At 36.6% G+C, this 18,414-nt stretch overlaps 1 protein-coding gene and 1 pseudogene across 2 annotated transcripts in view; one reads left to right on the forward strand and one right to left on the reverse strand.

Moving 5' to 3' along the window:
* OPHN1 (oligophrenin 1) overlaps window positions 1–18,414 on the reverse strand; it is a 721,258-nt gene that overhangs the window by 78,097 nt on the left and 624,747 nt on the right. The gene's annotated exons all lie outside the window — the stretch shown is intronic.
* Window positions 9,428–9,517, forward strand: LOC128578778 (uncharacterized; annotated as a pseudogene).

An 18,414-nucleotide genomic window follows, 5' to 3' on the forward strand; every position in this document is an offset into this window, starting at 1 on the left:
GCCTGTGGTAGGCGGGGTGACTTAATTGCCAGTATTTCTCCACAGCTGAGAATTCAACCAAGAGTAACTGTTTCACTAGGGTCGAACAGAAACCAGCTGCAAACAAGACAGAACCACTTAGCCCAACCACACCAAGCAGGTCCCCAGTTTCTCAGGCCATAGCACTATATGGGTCCCTGACAAAGTTCCAGGGGAAAAATCAAATGGTGTAAAACAATCATGGGGTGGAATCAGCGGAAAAACTCTGGTAACATGAATAACCAGAATAGATCAAACACCCCAAGGAAAGATATGGTAGATGTAACTGAAGATCCCATTCATAAACAGCTGGGCGAGATGTCAGAAATCTAATTCAGAATTTGGATTGCAAACAAGATTAATAAAATGGAGGAAAATTTGGAATAATAAATTCGAGCAGCAATTCAAAAGTCAGAATTAGAAATTCGAGGAGAAATTCAAAAGTTGTCTCAAGAATTTAATGAATTTAAAGACAAAACCACCAAAGATTTGGACGCACTGAAGCAAGAATTTGCAGCCCTCAAAGATCTGAAAAATACAGTAGAATCCCTCAGTAACAGAGTGGAGCAAGCAGAAGAATGGATTTCTGACATTGAAGACAAAGCCTTTGAATGCTCCCAAACTCTCAAAGAGGAAGAGAAATGGAGAGCAAAAATGGACCATTCTCTCGGAGAGCTCTGGGATAATTTGAAGAAAACTAATATCTGCCTCATTGGAATCCCTGAAACTGATGAAGTGGCCTCGCTCGGCACAGAGGCCCTTCTCAATGAAATTATGAAAGAGAACTTTCCGGACATGCCAAGAGATTCTGAAATTCAGATAGCAGACAATTTCAGAACCCCAGCACAATTCAATCTGAATAAGACCTCCCCCAGGCATATCATAATTAACTTCACTAAAGTTAATATGAAGGAGAAAATTCTCAAAGCAGCCAGACGGAAGAAATCCATTACCTACAAAGGGAAGAATATTAGAATGACTGCAGATCTCTCTGCTGAAACTTTCAAGCCAGAAGAAGGCGGTCATCGACTTTTAACCACCTAAAGCAAAATAACTTTCAATACCGGATCCTGTATCCAGCTAAACTGAATTTCATTTATGAGGGAGAAATTAAATACTTTAATGACATTCATATCTTGAAGAAATTTGCCATAACCAAACCAGCGCTTCAGGATATTCTCAGACCTATCCTCCATAATGACCAGCCCAATCCTCTACCACAAAAGTGAACACACTCAGAAACTTTTAATCAAACTCCAACTTCCACACTGGCAAAAGGATTAAAAATGTCCACTGGACTTTCAAAAAACTCGATACCCAAAATTTTACCAGACTTATCAATATTCTCCATTAATGTGAACAGCTCAAAATGTCCTCTAAAGAGGGACAGCTTAGCTGACTGGATACAAAAACTCATGCCAGATATTTGTTGCATACAAGAGCCACATCTTACATTAAAAGACAAATATATACTCCGGGTGAAAGGATGGTCATCCATATTTCAGGCCAATGGTAATCAGAAAAAAGCAGGTGTTGCAATTCTATTTGCAGATACAATAGGCTTTAAACCAACAAAAGTAAGGAAGGATAAGAATGGTCACTTCATGTTTGTTAAGGGTAATACTCAAAATGATGAGATTTAAATTATTAATATCTATGCACCCAACCAGAATACACCTCAGTTTATAAGAGAAAATCTAACAGACATAAGCAACTTGAAATGATTCAGCTCCATAATCGTTGGGAGATTTCAACACTCCTTTGGCAGTGTTGGATAGATCCTCCAATAAGAAGCTGAACAAAGAAATTTTAGATTTAAACCTAACCACCAACATTTGGATCTAGCAGACATCTGCAGAACATTTCATCCCAACAAAACTGAATACACATAATTCTCATCAGCCAACAGAACATACTCCAAAATCAATCACATCTTAGGTCACAAGTCTAACATCAGTAAATTTAAAAAAATAGAAATTATTCCTTGCATCTTCTCAGACCACCAGTGAATAAAAGTTGAGCTCAGTAACAACAGGAATCTGCATACTCATACAAAAACATGGAAGTTAAATAACCTTATGATGAATGATAGCTGGGTAAAAGATGAGATTAAGAAGGAAATTGCCAAATTTTTAGAACAAAATGACAATGAAGACATGAATTATCAGAAACTCTGGGATACCGCAAAGGCAGTTGTAAGAGGGAAATTTATAGCACTGCAAGCCTTCCTCAAGAGAACGGAAAGAGAGGAAGTTAACAACTTAATGGGACATCTTAAGCAACTGGAAAAGGAAGAACATTCCAACCCCAAACCCAGTAGAAGAAAAGAAATAACCAAAATTAGAGCAGAATTAAATGAAATTGACAACAAAAGAATTATACAACAGATCAATTAAATCAAAAATTTGTTTTATTGTAAAGGTCAATAAAATAGATACACCATTGGCTAACCTAATCAGGAAAAAAAGAGTAAAATCTCTAATTTCATCAATCAGAAATGACAAAGACGAAATAACCACAGACTCCTCAGAAATCCAAAAAATCCTTAATGAATATTAAAAGAAACTTTATTCTCAGAAATATGAAAATCTGAAAGAAAGTGACCAATACTCAGAAGCACGTCACCTTCCAAGACTTAGCCAGAATCAAGTGGAAATGTTGAACAGGCCCATATCAAGTTCTAAAATAGCATCAATCATACAAAACTTCCCTAACATGAAAAGCCCGGGACCAGATGGTTTCACATCAGAATTCTACCAAACCTTTAAAGAGGAATTAGTACTTATATTACTCAACCTGTTCCAAAACATAGAAAAAAGAAGGAAGACTATCCAACACATTCTATGAAGCAAACATTACCCTGATCCCCTAACCAGGAAAAGACCCAACAAGAAAAGAAAATTATAGACCAAAATCACTAATGAATATCGATGCAAAAATATTCAACAAGATCCTAACAAACAGAATCCAGCAATACATCAAACAAATTATACATCATGACCAAGTTGGTTTTATCCCAGGGTCTCAATTTTGGTTCAATATATGTAAATCTATAATTATAATTCAGCACATAAACAAATTAAAAAACAAAGACCATATGCTTCTCTCAATTGATGCAGAAAAAGCTTTTGATAATATAGAGCATCCCTTCATGATCAGAACACTTAAGAAAATTGGTATAGAAGGGACATTTCTTGAAATGATAGAAGCCATCTATAGCAAACCCACAGGCAATATCGTATTGAATGGAGTTAAATTGAAATCATTTCCACTCAGATCAGGAACTCGACAAGGCTGCCCATTGTCTCCACTGCTCTTTAACATTGTAATGTAAGTTTTAGCCACTGCAATTAGGGAAGTAAAGGCAATCAAGGGTATCCATATAGGGTCAGAAGAGATCAAACTTTCACTCTTCACAGATGATATGACTGTATATCTGGAAAACACTAGGGACTCTACTACAAAACTTTTAGAAGTGATCAAGGAATATAGCAGCGTCTCAGGTTACAAAATTAACACTCATAAATCGGTAGCCTTTATATATACCAAAAATAGTCAAGCTGAATAAACAGTTAAGGATTCTATTCCATTCACAGTAGTGCCAAAGAAGATGAAATATTTGGGAATTTATCTAACAAAGGACGTGAAAGATCTCTATAAAGAGAACTATGAAACTCTAAGAAAAGAAATAGCTGAAAATGTTAAGAAATGGAAAACCATACCATGCTCATGGCTGGGAAGAATCAACATTGTTAAAATGTCCATACTACCCAAAGCAATATATAATTTTAATGCATTCCCTATTAAAGCTCCACTGTCATACTTTAAAGATCATGAAAAAACAATACTTCGTTTTATATGGAATCAGAAATAACATTGAATAGCCAAGACATTACTCAGAAATAAAAACGAAGCAGGACGAATCACAGTACCAGACCTCAGACTATATTAGAAATCGATAGTGATCAAAACAGTATGGTACTGGCATAAAACAGAGAAGTAGATGTCTGGAAAAGAATAGAGAACCAAAAGATGAATCCAACTACTTACCGTTATCTAATCTTTGACAAGCCAATTAAAAACATTCAGTGGGGAAATGATTCCCTATATAACAAATGGTGCTGGGTGAACTGGCTGGCAACCTGTAGAAGAATGAAACTGGACCCACACCTTTCACCATTAACCAAGATAGACTCACTGGATTAAAGATTTAAACTTAAGACATGTAACTATAAAAATACTAGAAGAGAGTGCAGGGAAAACCCTTGAAGAAATCGGTCTGGGTGAGTATTTTATGAGGAGGACACCCCGGGCAATTGAAGCAGCTTCAAAAATACACTACTGGGACCTGATCAAACTAAAAAGCTTCTGCACAGCCAAAACACAGTAAGTAAAGCAAGCACACAGCCCTCAGAAAGGGAGAAGATATTTCAGGTTATGTCTCCGACAAAGGATTAATAACCAGAATCCACAGAGAACTCAAACGTATAAGCAAGTAAAGAACAAGTGATCCCATTGCAGGGCAAGGGACTTGAAGAGAATCTTCTCTGAAGAAGATAGGTGCGTGGCCCATAGACATATGAAAAAATGCTCATCATCTTTAATCATCAGAGAAATGCAAATCAAAACGACTTTGAGATATCATCTAACTCTAGTAAGATTAGCCTATATCACAAAATCCCAAAACCAGAGATGTTGGCATGGATGTGGAGAAGAGGAAACACGTCTACATTGCTGGTGGGAATGCAAATTAATACATTCCTTTTGGAAAGATGTTTGGAGAACACGTAGAGATCTAAACATAGATCTGCCATTCAATCCTATAATTCCTCTACTAGGCACGTACCCAGAAGACCAAAAATCACATTATAACAAAGATATTTGTACCAGCCCAATTCATAATTGCTAAGTCATGGAAAAAGCCCAAGTACCCACTGATCCACGAATGGATTAATAAATTGTGGTATATGTACACCATAGAATATTATGCAGCCTTAAAGAAAGATGGAGACTTTACTTCTTTCATGTTTACATGGATGGAGCTGGAATATATTCTTCTTAGTAAAGTATCTCTAGAATGGAGGAAAAAGTATCCAATGTACTCAGCCCTACTATGAAACTAATTTATGGCTTTCACGTGAAAGCTATAACCCAGTTATAACCTAAGAATAGGGGGAAGAGGGAAGGGGAGAGGAGGGACGAGGGTGGTGGGCAGAGAGAGGGTGATTGGTGGGATTACACTTGCGGTACATTTTACAAGGGTATATGTGAAACTTAGTAAATGTAGAATGTAAATGTCTTAACACAATAACTAATGCCAGGAAGGCTACGTTAACCAGTGTGTTGAAAATGTCTCAAACGGTCTATAAAACCAGTGTATGGTGCCCCATGATCACATTAATGTACACAGCTATGATTTAATAAAAAAATAGTAGTATCTGTCTATATTCAAAAAACCTAGCATGGAACATATTAAACACTCAATAAATGATACCTATTGTGATTATTACCAACCTTAAAGAGAACTTAAACTCATATTTCCTTGGAGATGTACAGAAAATAGATGGAGAAAACACACACACACACACATGCACACACAGAGGGAAATACAGAGAAAGGGAGGGAGGTAGGAAAAGAGAAAGGGAGAGAGGGATATAGGAAGAGGGAGGATCAGAGAGAGGAGAAAGATTGAGATTGGAGCAATACTGAATGAAGTGGTTATGTGCTATACAATCAGGAGATGTGGACTTAATGGCTCTCCAAGCTCCCTAACAGATTAAAATATCTTATTTCCCACCTCTAGTTCTATAAATTATATACACACTTCTCATTGAGAAAACCTCTTCCTCAGATAGCTCTTCTTCAAGAAGGTTCCCAGGCCTTAAGATCAATATGGCCTCACTGACTTCTAGTGTTCATGATGAGAGCTGCCAATTCTATCATCTACAGTGTCTATTTCCTCCAAGTATACTGAGATGGCTTAGGAGGAGCCTTTGACACCATTTCTTCCAATATTCCTGTAGGCAGGGCTTACAGAAGATGCTTAGTAGGCTTAGAACCACATAATCTTTGAGTGGAACAAGTCTACCAACACACAGGGTACACTTCCTTTTGTGTGTCTTCTCTAAAATTAAAATCTGGCCTGCATAACTCTATAGTCATCATGAATTGCAACATCCCTTCCAAAGCTGGCTTATGGATATAAACCTTGGAGTCAAGGTTTAATGTGGAAATATTGGCAACTGCTAGTGTAGGAAGAATAAACTTACCTTTATTTCTGTTATATGTAAACTCCAAAGGCCTCAGTTCATATCTCTTTTTTTAATGATGAGCTTTAACCTATGTGTTACTCCTATTACCTCTGGAAGAGAAATGAGGCAAATTTTCTTTCTTGCTCATTCATTCCCAGCCACTCTTTTTTCTTTTCTGTTCTTTCTTTTTTTCTTTTTCTTTTTATTAAATCATAGCTGTGTATATCAATATGATCATGGGGCACCATACACTTGGGTCATAGACCATTTGACACATTTTCATCACATTAGTTGACATAGCCCTCCTGGCATTTTCTTAGTTACTTTGCTAAGACATTTACATTCCACATTTACCAAGCCTCACATCTTTTCTGTTCAACAGAACAAGCATACTTCTAACTCAGGGCCTTTATACTTTTTAACTGTTCATAAAATTACTCCTCCCAAAGACACCTACCATGGCTTGTATCCTTACTCAGTTCTCTGCTTAAAATATTACATTAAGAGAGGCGTTCTCTGACAACCTTCTTCTATAAAATAAGAACCAATTACCTTTATTTTTCTTCAGAGCACTTATCACTGCCTGATAAATATACTGAACTGTTTGTTATCTGTCTATACCCTGTCAAATCTAAATCCCATGAAAGAAGTGCCTTTAGTTTGTTTGCAGATATATACCCTGTGCCAAGTACTATGTCTAGTACATAATAAGCATTTAATTAAGTATTTATTGATGAATATATTTCTTAGAGACTTGAAAATAGGACTATAGGACTATAAACTACATATATAATAAGTGGGATTGGGAATGAAAACTTGGGTAATACTCCATAGTTTCTCTCAAGAGAGGTGAAGGAAAAGAGAAGATAGGCCCATGATCGCTGTACTTAATATTGGCAGCCCAATGTTAATGAGAAAAATTTAAAAAAGTGAATTGTTACTCCTTTCTCAGAACCTGCTTAGAGTAATTCCTTTCATGGATACTCAAGAAGACAAAGGGAATTAGCTACAGTAGGCTGGGGTTCTTTTCTTAGGGTCATCTCTGAAAAGTAGAATGAAAAAGATCCTAAAGGAACAGGAATCTCATAGTGTATAAGGCTTTTCTACAGGACAAAATACTGGGCATAAGATAGAAATTAGTTCTTGTGCATCTCATGCAATCATTACAAAGGGAGATGACAGCAGTAGTAGAAGGTAAAAATGGTAGTGGTACAAGTTGCTGTACCAGAAGACTGACTAAAATGGCTCTGATGTAACCTTTTCCAAGTTCAAGCCAGAAGTCAGAGTTGGTTTTAATGGTAAACTACTATACAGTGTTTACTATGTGTCATGCACAGTTCTAAGTGCTTTACATATATATCAACTTATTTGATGATTGTTCACAAATCCCTTTCTCTCCAAAGAGAAATTGGGCTTGAACAACATGGTTCATCAACTAGCACATTAGAGTCACCACAAAATAAATTCCTGTATTAACCCATTTCTATTGGATTAAAGAAGAGAATAATCAACAAATTGAATAAATGTAAAGTTGAAGACATTATCCCTAGAAATTGACAAGATATAAACCCTCCTTTTCCCTCCTCTGGACACAGTAATGCTTCGTAATAGCAGAAAAATTAAGTAGGAATTCTTATCTCATAAACACACCAGACCAATTCACTAAGAAGAGTAGAGAGGTGATTTGAGGCCAAAGGCTTTCCTGGGAATAAAGAGCATGCATTGTCCAAGGTCAACTGATAGTAAGTAGCAATACTATGCCAGGAGTTCAGATGTGTCTCCCTTCAAGGCTAATGCTCTTCCCACTACAAACCACAAAAGGAAACATTTTAAGTTTAAAAACTAATTCCTTGGGTGGAAGCAGTATCAGACAGAACTCATTTTCCCACCCTTCAAAACTCCACAAAGAAGAGAACAGACTGATTTGGCTTTCTGTAGACTGCTTAAGAACAAATAGAGTTTCCATGATCTTTGATAGTGATTTCAGAGAAAATTGGGAGGGTGACCAGAGCAGAGTCTGGAAGCAAACTAGTGCTTATTTGTTTTTGGTTGCCACTGAGTGAAGGTTAGCTGAATCAAATTCTAAAGAACTGGTCTAAGAGAACTCAGTATCTAAGGGTATTTCATTGTGATAGGTCTTGGCTATTGCCCAGGATCCTGGTCAGGATTCTGGGGACTATAATCTAAGTCAGGATTCTGCATACTGCTTCTGGGGACTACATCTAGATGATAACATTTGTTGGGCTTTGAGGCACTGCCTAGAAATGGATCACCTCTACTGGGAAAGGGGTTAAGGAACTCCTTGCCTGAGTTTGGTCACATATTAACCCCCTTCTTGATTCATCTATGCCATGCTTTAAGAGTGAAAACAAGAAGACATTTTACTTAAGATGGTCATTTTCAAGTGTCAAAGGCCTAGAGATCCAGATTCATTCTAACTCTTAGAAATCTCAGCAAAACTGAGCAGCAATCCGGAGTTGTTCCAGATGCCGCTTCAGGGCTACAAAGATAAGATTGTACAAAAAAAAATCTCACCTTTCTATAAATCAAAGCTACAAGACTTGGCCCTGATGAATCCCAGCTTTCCACTGAGTCTTCATTTACTCTCTGGCTGAGGCTATGTTGAGCTTTCTGGAGTCTGGTTATATTAGCAAAAATCGTACTCAGAACTACATTACAAACCAATGGTGGCAATGAGGTCAAAAATAATGAGCTCTTAGCATTTGGCATACACTACTTTAAACATCAAGTATGTCACCAAGTTTGCTTAGAGTATGTACAAAACTTTGAAAATGTCACATCTGTTGTTACCAAGAGCCAACTTGTTTAAAGAGGGCTGTCACTAAGGCTGTCTTTAGTCTCCAGAACACATAATCTTTAAGGCCTTTTTAAATATAACATTCTATAATTATACTTAAGCAAAAAATGATGCCCAAAAAAGAGAAGTGACTTACTCAAGGCTCCAAAGCTAGTGGATAGTAGAACTGAGGCTATAAACCAAAAGGTATAATGCCCAGTCTGGTGTCCTTTTCCCTTAACATAGTACCTCCTGTATGAAACAGTTATAGACTCCTAATGACTATTTAATAAGTCTGTTATTCTAACCAGGTTCTGAGAAATGAATAAAGATCTACTCTTAAAAAATTCAAGAGAAGGACTTGCTTCGGCAGCACATATACTAAAATTGGAACGATCATTGGCCCCTGCGCAAGGATGACACACAAATTCATGAAGTGTTTCATATTTTTAGCCAAAAATAAATGGGAATTGGAAAAAAATTCAAGAGAAATAAACTCTAAAGGATTGGGAAACTCCATGTGTACAGGGGCTTTCTTCAGGGCCAAATAACAATCCATGTTCTGATTGTCCATCCCCCTGGCCAGATTCCCTAGGAAGAGAATACCAGGAAGGGGAGGGAATGAAGTAAAATCCTATTAAGGATACGTCTGTCTACTGGCCATAGATTGTGTGTTTTCTACTAAGAATGATATGGTAGATTTCAAGTGGAATTTTCCTTTTAGTCCAACTTAGAATTCTTTTAGACTGGGGAAATAAAGAGTTTCTCTATCTTTTAAAACCATAAGCAAACAATAGTCTAAGTAATTCTAAGAAAAGCCTATTTTAACTACAAGGACTTAACTGACATCAAGGTAAAAGAATTATGAGAGAATGCCATCACTGAGATCAAAGTTTATCTCTTGTGGATATAGTAATGGGGTAGTGGGATAGGGCATGGTAAGTACTAAAATAGGCAACATATTATGTTCAAAGTACTTGAAATATTTCATTGAATCCTCCCAATAACTCAATGAGTTATCAGTCCCATTTTATTTCCATTGGGAATTATCAGTCCCATTTTTAAAATGAGGAAAACAAGCCTCAGGGAGGTATGCTGGCTTGTTCAAGACCACCCAACTAGTCAAGGATGGAACTGGGATTCAACCCCAGGGATGTCTTGGTTCCAAAGTTGTATTTGTTCATCATTTGTATTACATTCTCACTTCTTGGGGATATCTGGAAAGCCTACAGAGGTAGTCTGGACATTTTTAGGTTTCTATGCAATAAAATTTGACCCAAGAAAGAAGCATTATCCTAGCCATGAGTCCCAAAAATCCTAGAGCAATGAAAAAGACCACCCTGTCTCTCAATGTTTCTCCATGGATTCCTTGTCTCTGAAATTCTTACTATCACTGTCAGCTGACTGAGGAAACTCAGTCTGTTTCAAGTCTAGCTGCAAGTACACCCATCCAGCTCTGTCTTATACACTAGTGCCAGTATTAGAGAATTCTGCAGACTCTGCTATTCCAACATGATACATAAGACCACTCAAAGAAGAACAGCAAAGGCAAAAGTAAACAATATAAGAGAATCACTAGCCATTAAGGGAAATGGACTATATGACCTTGGAGATCTTTTTAATTTTTCAAAAAGCCCTGATATTACATTCATTCATTCTCTCTCTCTTTCTCTTCCTCCTTCTCTCTCTCTCTCTCTCTCTCACACACACACACACACATATACAACTATAGGCCTCCAAAAAAATAAAAATGGATATTTGAGTCAATAACAAGCTTAACCTCTCTAGGCCTCAGTTTACCTGGAAATAAAATAAGGAATTAACTTATCAAGTTGTCACAAGGAGTCAATGAGATGTTGAAGGTCAAATGTTTAGGACAGTACTTGACACAAGATAAGCCCTTAACAAATGCTAACTATTGTTTTTATAATGGTAGTTATTATTATAGTACAACTGTAGAGGGGAGAAAGGAAGGAAAGCATATTTATACCTTTTGCTGAATCTTCAAAGTAATTCTTAGGATGACCAGAATCAAGAGAGTGATTTGTGAGGAACATTGCAGCTCTCTGAACATTGCTGGTATATTGCCCAGCTCACAGCTGCGTCCTACAACTATCACCCAATCTCATTAGGCATAGACATGTCTATTCATTCCAAAAGTTGAAGAACTGGGCTTGTTGAGAATATGCGAAGATCTCCACTTAGCCAGCATTAAAATCTTTAAACTTTATATTCAAAGATTCCCTGTAACTAATGAATACATCTGAATTTTCTTAATCTTAATAATTCTCTGCTCAAATATATTTTTCTTCAAGTTACATTTTGATTTTAATATCCATACTTAAAGCTATTTTTCCTGAAGATTCATTTCAAAATGTTTGCCAAATTCTCAACTGACTACATATTAGATTCACATGTAGAAAGTAATGAAAATGTTCTCACATGTAGAGACTAATAAAAATGTTATTTTTAATAACTTTTAGCTTAACCTTATCTTTTCAGAAATTAAAGACAATGAAGTAGAGACCTGGTTTAATTAGATTCTCTCTCTCCCACTGTCTTGTTATATAAAACTCTCTCTATATAAATATAAAATGTATATAGATAGGAATATATATAAATATATAGATGTCAATTGATATTAAAATATGAAGTATGTTAAATATAAATCTACACAGTAACATCTATAAGGTATAACTATATATTCATATTTATATTTACTTATATTTTAAAATATCTACTGATCATTCTATCTACCTATTATTCCAGAAAGGAGAGGTAGAGAGACACACACATCTGTTCATTTGCTGCCCTCTCACGGCAGATGGAAATTCACAGGCACCGCATATTAGAGAGATAGGAGAGACCAGGATGGGTAGGATCTGTTTCATCTAGGTTGCCAAACTGGTGTCTGAAAAAAATAATAATTTCTATTTTAGGGGTTCTTGTTTGTCTCCTCAAATCCATTGCATTGTGACAACATTGGTTTTTGCCTGGATGAAGTCCCATTTGGCCATTTGGGAACATAAGCAGCGATAGAATTTTCACAAACTCCACATCAAGAACAACATAGCTTTCTCTGGCAGTTTATAAGAAATACTGCCCTCAACCATCTATGTGTGTGGAGAATACTGTATTACTCAATCTTCCCATTCACTCACCACATCTTCTAACTATACATCTTTAGAGATGAGGTGAATACCCGTTATGACATATACTGATAGCAGACTTCCTAACTATCTCAAAAATAGTTATTCCATAAAACTATACTTAACAGAGTGAGGCAAGATCCTATGTGATTAAAAATCAGCACTGGGCGGCACCTGTGACTCAAAGTAGTAGGGCGCCGGCCCCATATGCCGGAGTTGACGGGTTCAAACCCAGCCCCGGCCAAAAACTGCAAAAAAAAAAAAAAAAAAAAAAAAAAAAACAGCAACCAATCTAGTAAAAAGAAAATTTTGAAAATGAGGAGGGAACTCAAGAGAGACTAGAACAGCTATGTCAAGGGCAGTGATGCAAAGCAAAGAACAACTCACTGCTGCTTTCAACATCTCATATACAACATGTTGCCATTTCCTAAAGTATAGGCTTAACTGGACAGATTTAAGTATCAGTATTGTCATTTACCTCATACTCAGTGTCTCCACTTACTAATCTAAGAAATAATATCTATCACTCACAGAGTTAGAATGAGTACTAGATGAGGTAAAGAGACGTCCCACACTGGGCTCATAGCTTTACCTCATGTCAAACAAGACTAAGGAGGCAAACCTTAGACTTTTAGCTCCAATACCTCGGGCTGGGAAGCAATAAAGGAGGAAAATGGCTGATGCCAGGTTGTGTAGCTGAGGAAACAAGTTTTCAAAGCACAAGTGAGATAACAATTAATTGGGTCTGAGGTTAGAGATCTTTTATAAACTAGTTGTGAAGAACTGTGGGAGTGAGCTGAGGTTGCAAAGAGTACAGAAATGGGAATGAAACTTGATAAATCCAGGTCTGTTACCACTGCTGTGGCTCTAAAAGCTGCAGATGCTGGTGTGAATATAGAGACAAGGGAACACTTTTACACTATTGGTGAGACTGCAAATTAATACAACCTTTTTAAAAGGAAATGTGGAGAATCCTCAAAGAACTCAAATTAGACCTCCCACTTGATCCTGAAATCTCATTACTAGGCATCTATTCAGAAGAAAAAAAATTTTATCATAAGGACATTTGCACTACACTGTTTATCACAGCTCAATTTACAATTGCCAAAATGTGCAAATAACCTAAATGCCCATCAACCCAGGAATGGATTAACAAGCTGTGGTATATGTATACCATGGAATACTATTCAGACATTAAAAAATATGGAGACTTTGCATCTTTTATATTAACCTTGATATCGTTGGAACACATTCTTCTTAGTGAAGTATCACAAGAATGGAGAAGCAAGAATCCAATGTACTCAATTCTAATATGAAGCTAGTAGTTGATCTAATACCCACATAAGAGAAAAACTCAAATCAATTCAAGGTGGGAAAGCTGGGGAATGAGGGAAAGAGGGAACAATGGAGGGAGGAGGATGGGGGTTTATGGTGTATGGCACACAGCTTGGGGGTGGGACACAACTATAAGAGGGACTTCACCTAACAAATGCCGACAGTATAACCTAATTCTTTGTACCTTCAATGAACCTGAAAAAATAAGAAAAAATAAAAAGAGGCTTTATATAAATGAAAAGCCTAATCTTAAAGGTCTTTAGGGTCCCTTTCTAGCAATAACATTCAAATGGGTCTATCCCATTATTTTGTCCTCTTAAGTAAAATTGATCGGTCCTTACAACCAAATTGCTGATAACTGCCTTCAGAACAGACCTCTCTACCTTCTCCTGTAATTCTCAGCAGTTTCACCCCCCCCAAAAAAAGAAACCCTCAGAAAACAGAAGTCAATCTCCCTCTGTTAGTCCAAATTATTTCTGTGTGTCAAGCTAGCAATATCAGGTCCGGGTACCCTGATACATACTGCTCAGTGAGATGGGAAGAGAGAAAACTTAGGAAATGATTGACAATGTAAAATCACTGGAGGGAATCACTGTAGAAGTAGATTTTCTTCCCTTATCACTTACCAACTTTCCAATTTACAAAAGAAGTAGAGAAATGATTCAAATTTCAAAAACATTCTTTAAGACTTAAGAATAGTCTCCTTTAAGTATCAATTCTTCTTCTGCATTTAAATTTCATTTAGACATTTAATACATGCTCTTAAAAGAGAGGCTGAAGGAAGAGAATGACAGAGAAAATTAAAGCTAATATGTTTAAGCCCTTTTCTATTAAAGATCAAGTGTAAGTGGAAAAAAACACATTACTGAAATTATAATATATCAAATGAAAAATCATACTCTATTAACTGAACACTTGGAAGGAACATATAATCCCTGACACTTGTATAGCGGTATCAACTCCCACATACATTATGTCTTTTAATCCCCAAAACTATCCTATGAGGTTACACCTACATAAGGTCTAGGATTTCTGGAACAATCTCATCAATACAACATTTTGTCCTCTCAAAAAAGGCAATTTAATAAGTGTATCATAAACCGGGTCTTCATCTTATATCTCCGTGGAAGATATTTCATACGACATAAATTCATAAATTAGAAAAGCTCCTTTGTTATAATGTCTTTGTTTGGAAAACATGGTTAGATTACATGTCTAGTATCACATAAAGGTCAGAATATCAATCATTTAACACATATTTACAAGTTGCAAAGGTGTGACAACCTCATTTAACAATTGACCGCTGGTTTGAAGAAATAGTCTCTTGTCAGATTCTGGGAATAGCAGATAACCAATAGTTTGACTGCTCTTCAATTAATGCCACAGAATATGCTTTTAACATAGCAAAATAACTCCTTTATGAAGTGGGTTGATAAAGAATAGATTTTTCTGGTAAAATTAAAGCTGACATTTCCTTATACAAATTGTTAAGAATAAAACTAACAATAAAAATAATATATTTCATTATACTATTGATAAGAGACTAAACATGTTGGTGTCAAACCTTAACCCACTTATAAATGATTTAGAAAATTTAAAAGGCAATTAATCATAATATGGCAAAAAGCTTCCATGACTCCCTACTACCTTCAGGATAAAGACTAAACTCCATAGACAACTATTCAAGCTACACAATCTCACCATCAAAATGCTATGATTAGAAAAATATATTCCAATAAAAATCTTTGCTATGTGGATGACCCTTTAGCAATTTTTGCCTCAAAGTTCAGAATATTTTTATCTCTAATGACTTTCACCTCTGCTTACTTAGGTACCCATTTTTAAGAACAACTATCTAAAGTTGGTATAGTATAGATCTGAACAGTCTGGTTTCAAATTTGAGCTCCCATACTAACTCTATGATACTGGCCAATGCACATAAATTCTCTATGCCTTACTTTCTCTTGTGAAATGAGGTAAATAAGCATTTACTACATATAAAATGCTACAAATAATGTTTTGTACATCATAAGTGTTTTATGAATTACTTAAGTAACATCCCCTGTAGATTTTATGTGGACTTGTTTCCATTTCCTTGGGATAAATGCTCACAAGTGTAAATGATGGGTCCTAAAGGAGCTATATGGTTCGTTTGTTAGAAGAGGCTCCAACATTTTAAATTCCCACCAAAAGTGTATGAGAAAACCAGTTTCTGAAAACCCTTGTCAGCATTTGGTACTGTAACATTTTTTTATTTCACTTATTCTAATAGGCATATACCAATATCTCATTGTGGTCTTAATTTGAATTTTCCTAATGGCTAATATTCCTAATCTTGAACATCTTTTCACCTCCTATTTTGCCATCTATGCATTCTCTACATGTCATTTGCCCATTTTCTAATTGGATTATTTGATTTCTTTACTGCTGAATTTTGAGTTTGTTAAATTTTGTAGCTAAGAATCTTGTGTCAGGTGTGATTCGCAAATATTTTCTCCAAAAGTTTGGAGCTTGTCTTCTCACCTTATAAATAGGGTCATTTACAGAGCAAAAAAAAAAAAATATATTATTTTGATGAAGTCCCATTTATTGATGGTTTTTCTATATGAAAGAATTGTGCTTTTGGTGTCATAAACCCTAGGCCCCAAATATTTTCTCCTATATTATCTTCTAAAAGTTCTACAGTTTTGTTTTACATTTAAATGTATAATCCATTTTGAGATAATTTTTATGTAAGATATGAGCTTTAGGTTAAGGTTCACTTTGATTATTTATAGCAAGGCAATCATTCAAAAAACAATTGTTGAAAAGACTACTTTTCCTCTTTTGAAATGCTTTTTGAACTTTGTCAAAAAACAATCTGACCATACTTGACAGTGCTATTTGTGGAATTTCTAAAATTTCCATTTGTCAATGTGTCTACTGATCTGTCGATTGCATGGTCTTGATTACTGAATAAATGCAGTAAGCACTGACATTAATAATACCTACCAGTTTCTTCATTATCAAAATTGTGTTAGCTTTTATACTTACTTTGTATTTCCATGCATAATTTAGTATAATCTAGTCTCTATGAAACTGGGATTCTGATTTGGTTGCCATTATGATCAATTTTTAAATAATTAACATTTTTACTATGTTGAGACTTCTAATCCATAAACACACTGCCACTATGTCTCTCAATTTGCCTAGACTTTCTTTGATTACTTTCACCAGCATTCTGTAGTTCTAAGCATATAAGTCTTACAGATGTTTTGCTAGATTTACACATATGAAATTCATTTGTTTTGATGACCATAAAAGGTATTAATTGGTGGGATGGAGCAAGATGGCAGCCAAATAACAGCTTCTTTGCAACTGGCCACAGTGAGACTGGGGAAAGAAGACTCCAAGCAAGTCTGGCTTGTGGGCTCTGCCCAGAAACATACCTTTGGGGATGCAGGGAGGCAGCGGGAGACTTCTAGACCCTAGGAGGAGGACAAAGGCAGTGGAGAAGTGTCGAGTGGTTGCATTTGGTTTGAGGCCATGGCGATTGCTATGGCTGTAGCTACAGTAGCAACAAGATTGCAAATAGGGAAGGCCTTCACTTTAGGTTGTTTTGTTGTTTTGGACTTTGGCATTTGGTTGAATTGACTTGGGAGACCTTGGGTGAGTATGCAAGTGACTTTCAGCAGTGTCCAGAGTCCAGGACTAAGCCGCTGGGCTGGAACAGAGCTTTCATTGCTTGACTGCAGGTGCCCATGCACCCATTGTGGGAAAGCTGCCCTGCAGGCTCTGCCCTCAGGGTCCCAGAACGAGGCCCAGGCTGGGAGACCTTGGACAAGTGTTCTAGTGACTTTGAACAGTGCCCAGAACTTTCAGTGTTTGGCAGTAGGAGAGCTGCATTGCAGCCTCAGCCCTCAGGGGCTTAGACTGAGGCCAGTTTGGGTGCACCTGATAAGCAGCCAGCCATTTCAGAAAGATCTCAGCAACACATGCTTCCTGGGAAAGCTTCTGCTTAGTCAAAGGTAATGGTTTAAAATGTCTTTTAAGTGGAATAAGGAGAGATTCAGGTTCTCAACCCTGTGGGAGTTGAAGGTAAAGAAGTCAGAAGAGGCCTCCAGTCTCCATCTTATATAGGTGTATCACCATTGCAATTAGCATCTCATATCCCAGAAGATCACCTGTTGCTCAGGCAATATTCAGAAAGATGATACATACATGGTTTTTCTTTTCTTTTCTTTCATTTCAACTTTCCCCCTAGATTTTTCTTTTTTTCTTCATTTTTCTCATGTAAATATAATTTTTGGTTGTTGCTTTCTTTAATAATAAGAACTTCATTTTTTTTTGCTAGTTTCTCTGTCCCTGTTATTTGCTTTTCCCCCCAGTTTTATCCTGTACGGTTTTTTGTTTGTTTTGGTTTCACTTATACTATTTTTGTTTTTCCCCTCTATTGGGTGGAAGTGTGGTGCTGTGTCTCTCAGGCTGACAAAGAGCTGTAGACCTCAAGGAAACCATCCAACGAGGCACCCCCACAGGTTAGGGGTTATTTTTCTTTTCTTAAATCTTTTATCCCTTGTTGCTCTTCAATCTTCTCATCCTCTTAATCATATACCAAAAGGAAACATCAACACATTAAGTCAGAGGCACAGTAACTTAAAGAGCAAGAGGAAGTGAAAGGAAAAGGTAGGGCAAGGAGACAGAAAAAAAAAAAAAACTCATGAGGAACAAACAACTGAAAAATCATGGCAACATGAAAATACAGACCAGAGCAACCCCCCCCCAAAAAAAAGGGACCATGAGGTAGCTACATCAAAGGATTCACCTATTAAGAAATGTTAGAAAGGGAGAGGCGGAGCAAGATGGCAGCCGAGTAACAGCTTCC

Source organism: Nycticebus coucang, chromosome X (genome assembly GCF_027406575.1).
Source record: "Nycticebus coucang isolate mNycCou1 chromosome X, mNycCou1.pri, whole genome shotgun sequence".
In the NCBI taxonomy this organism is placed as follows: domain Eukaryota; kingdom Metazoa; phylum Chordata; class Mammalia; order Primates; family Lorisidae; genus Nycticebus; species Nycticebus coucang.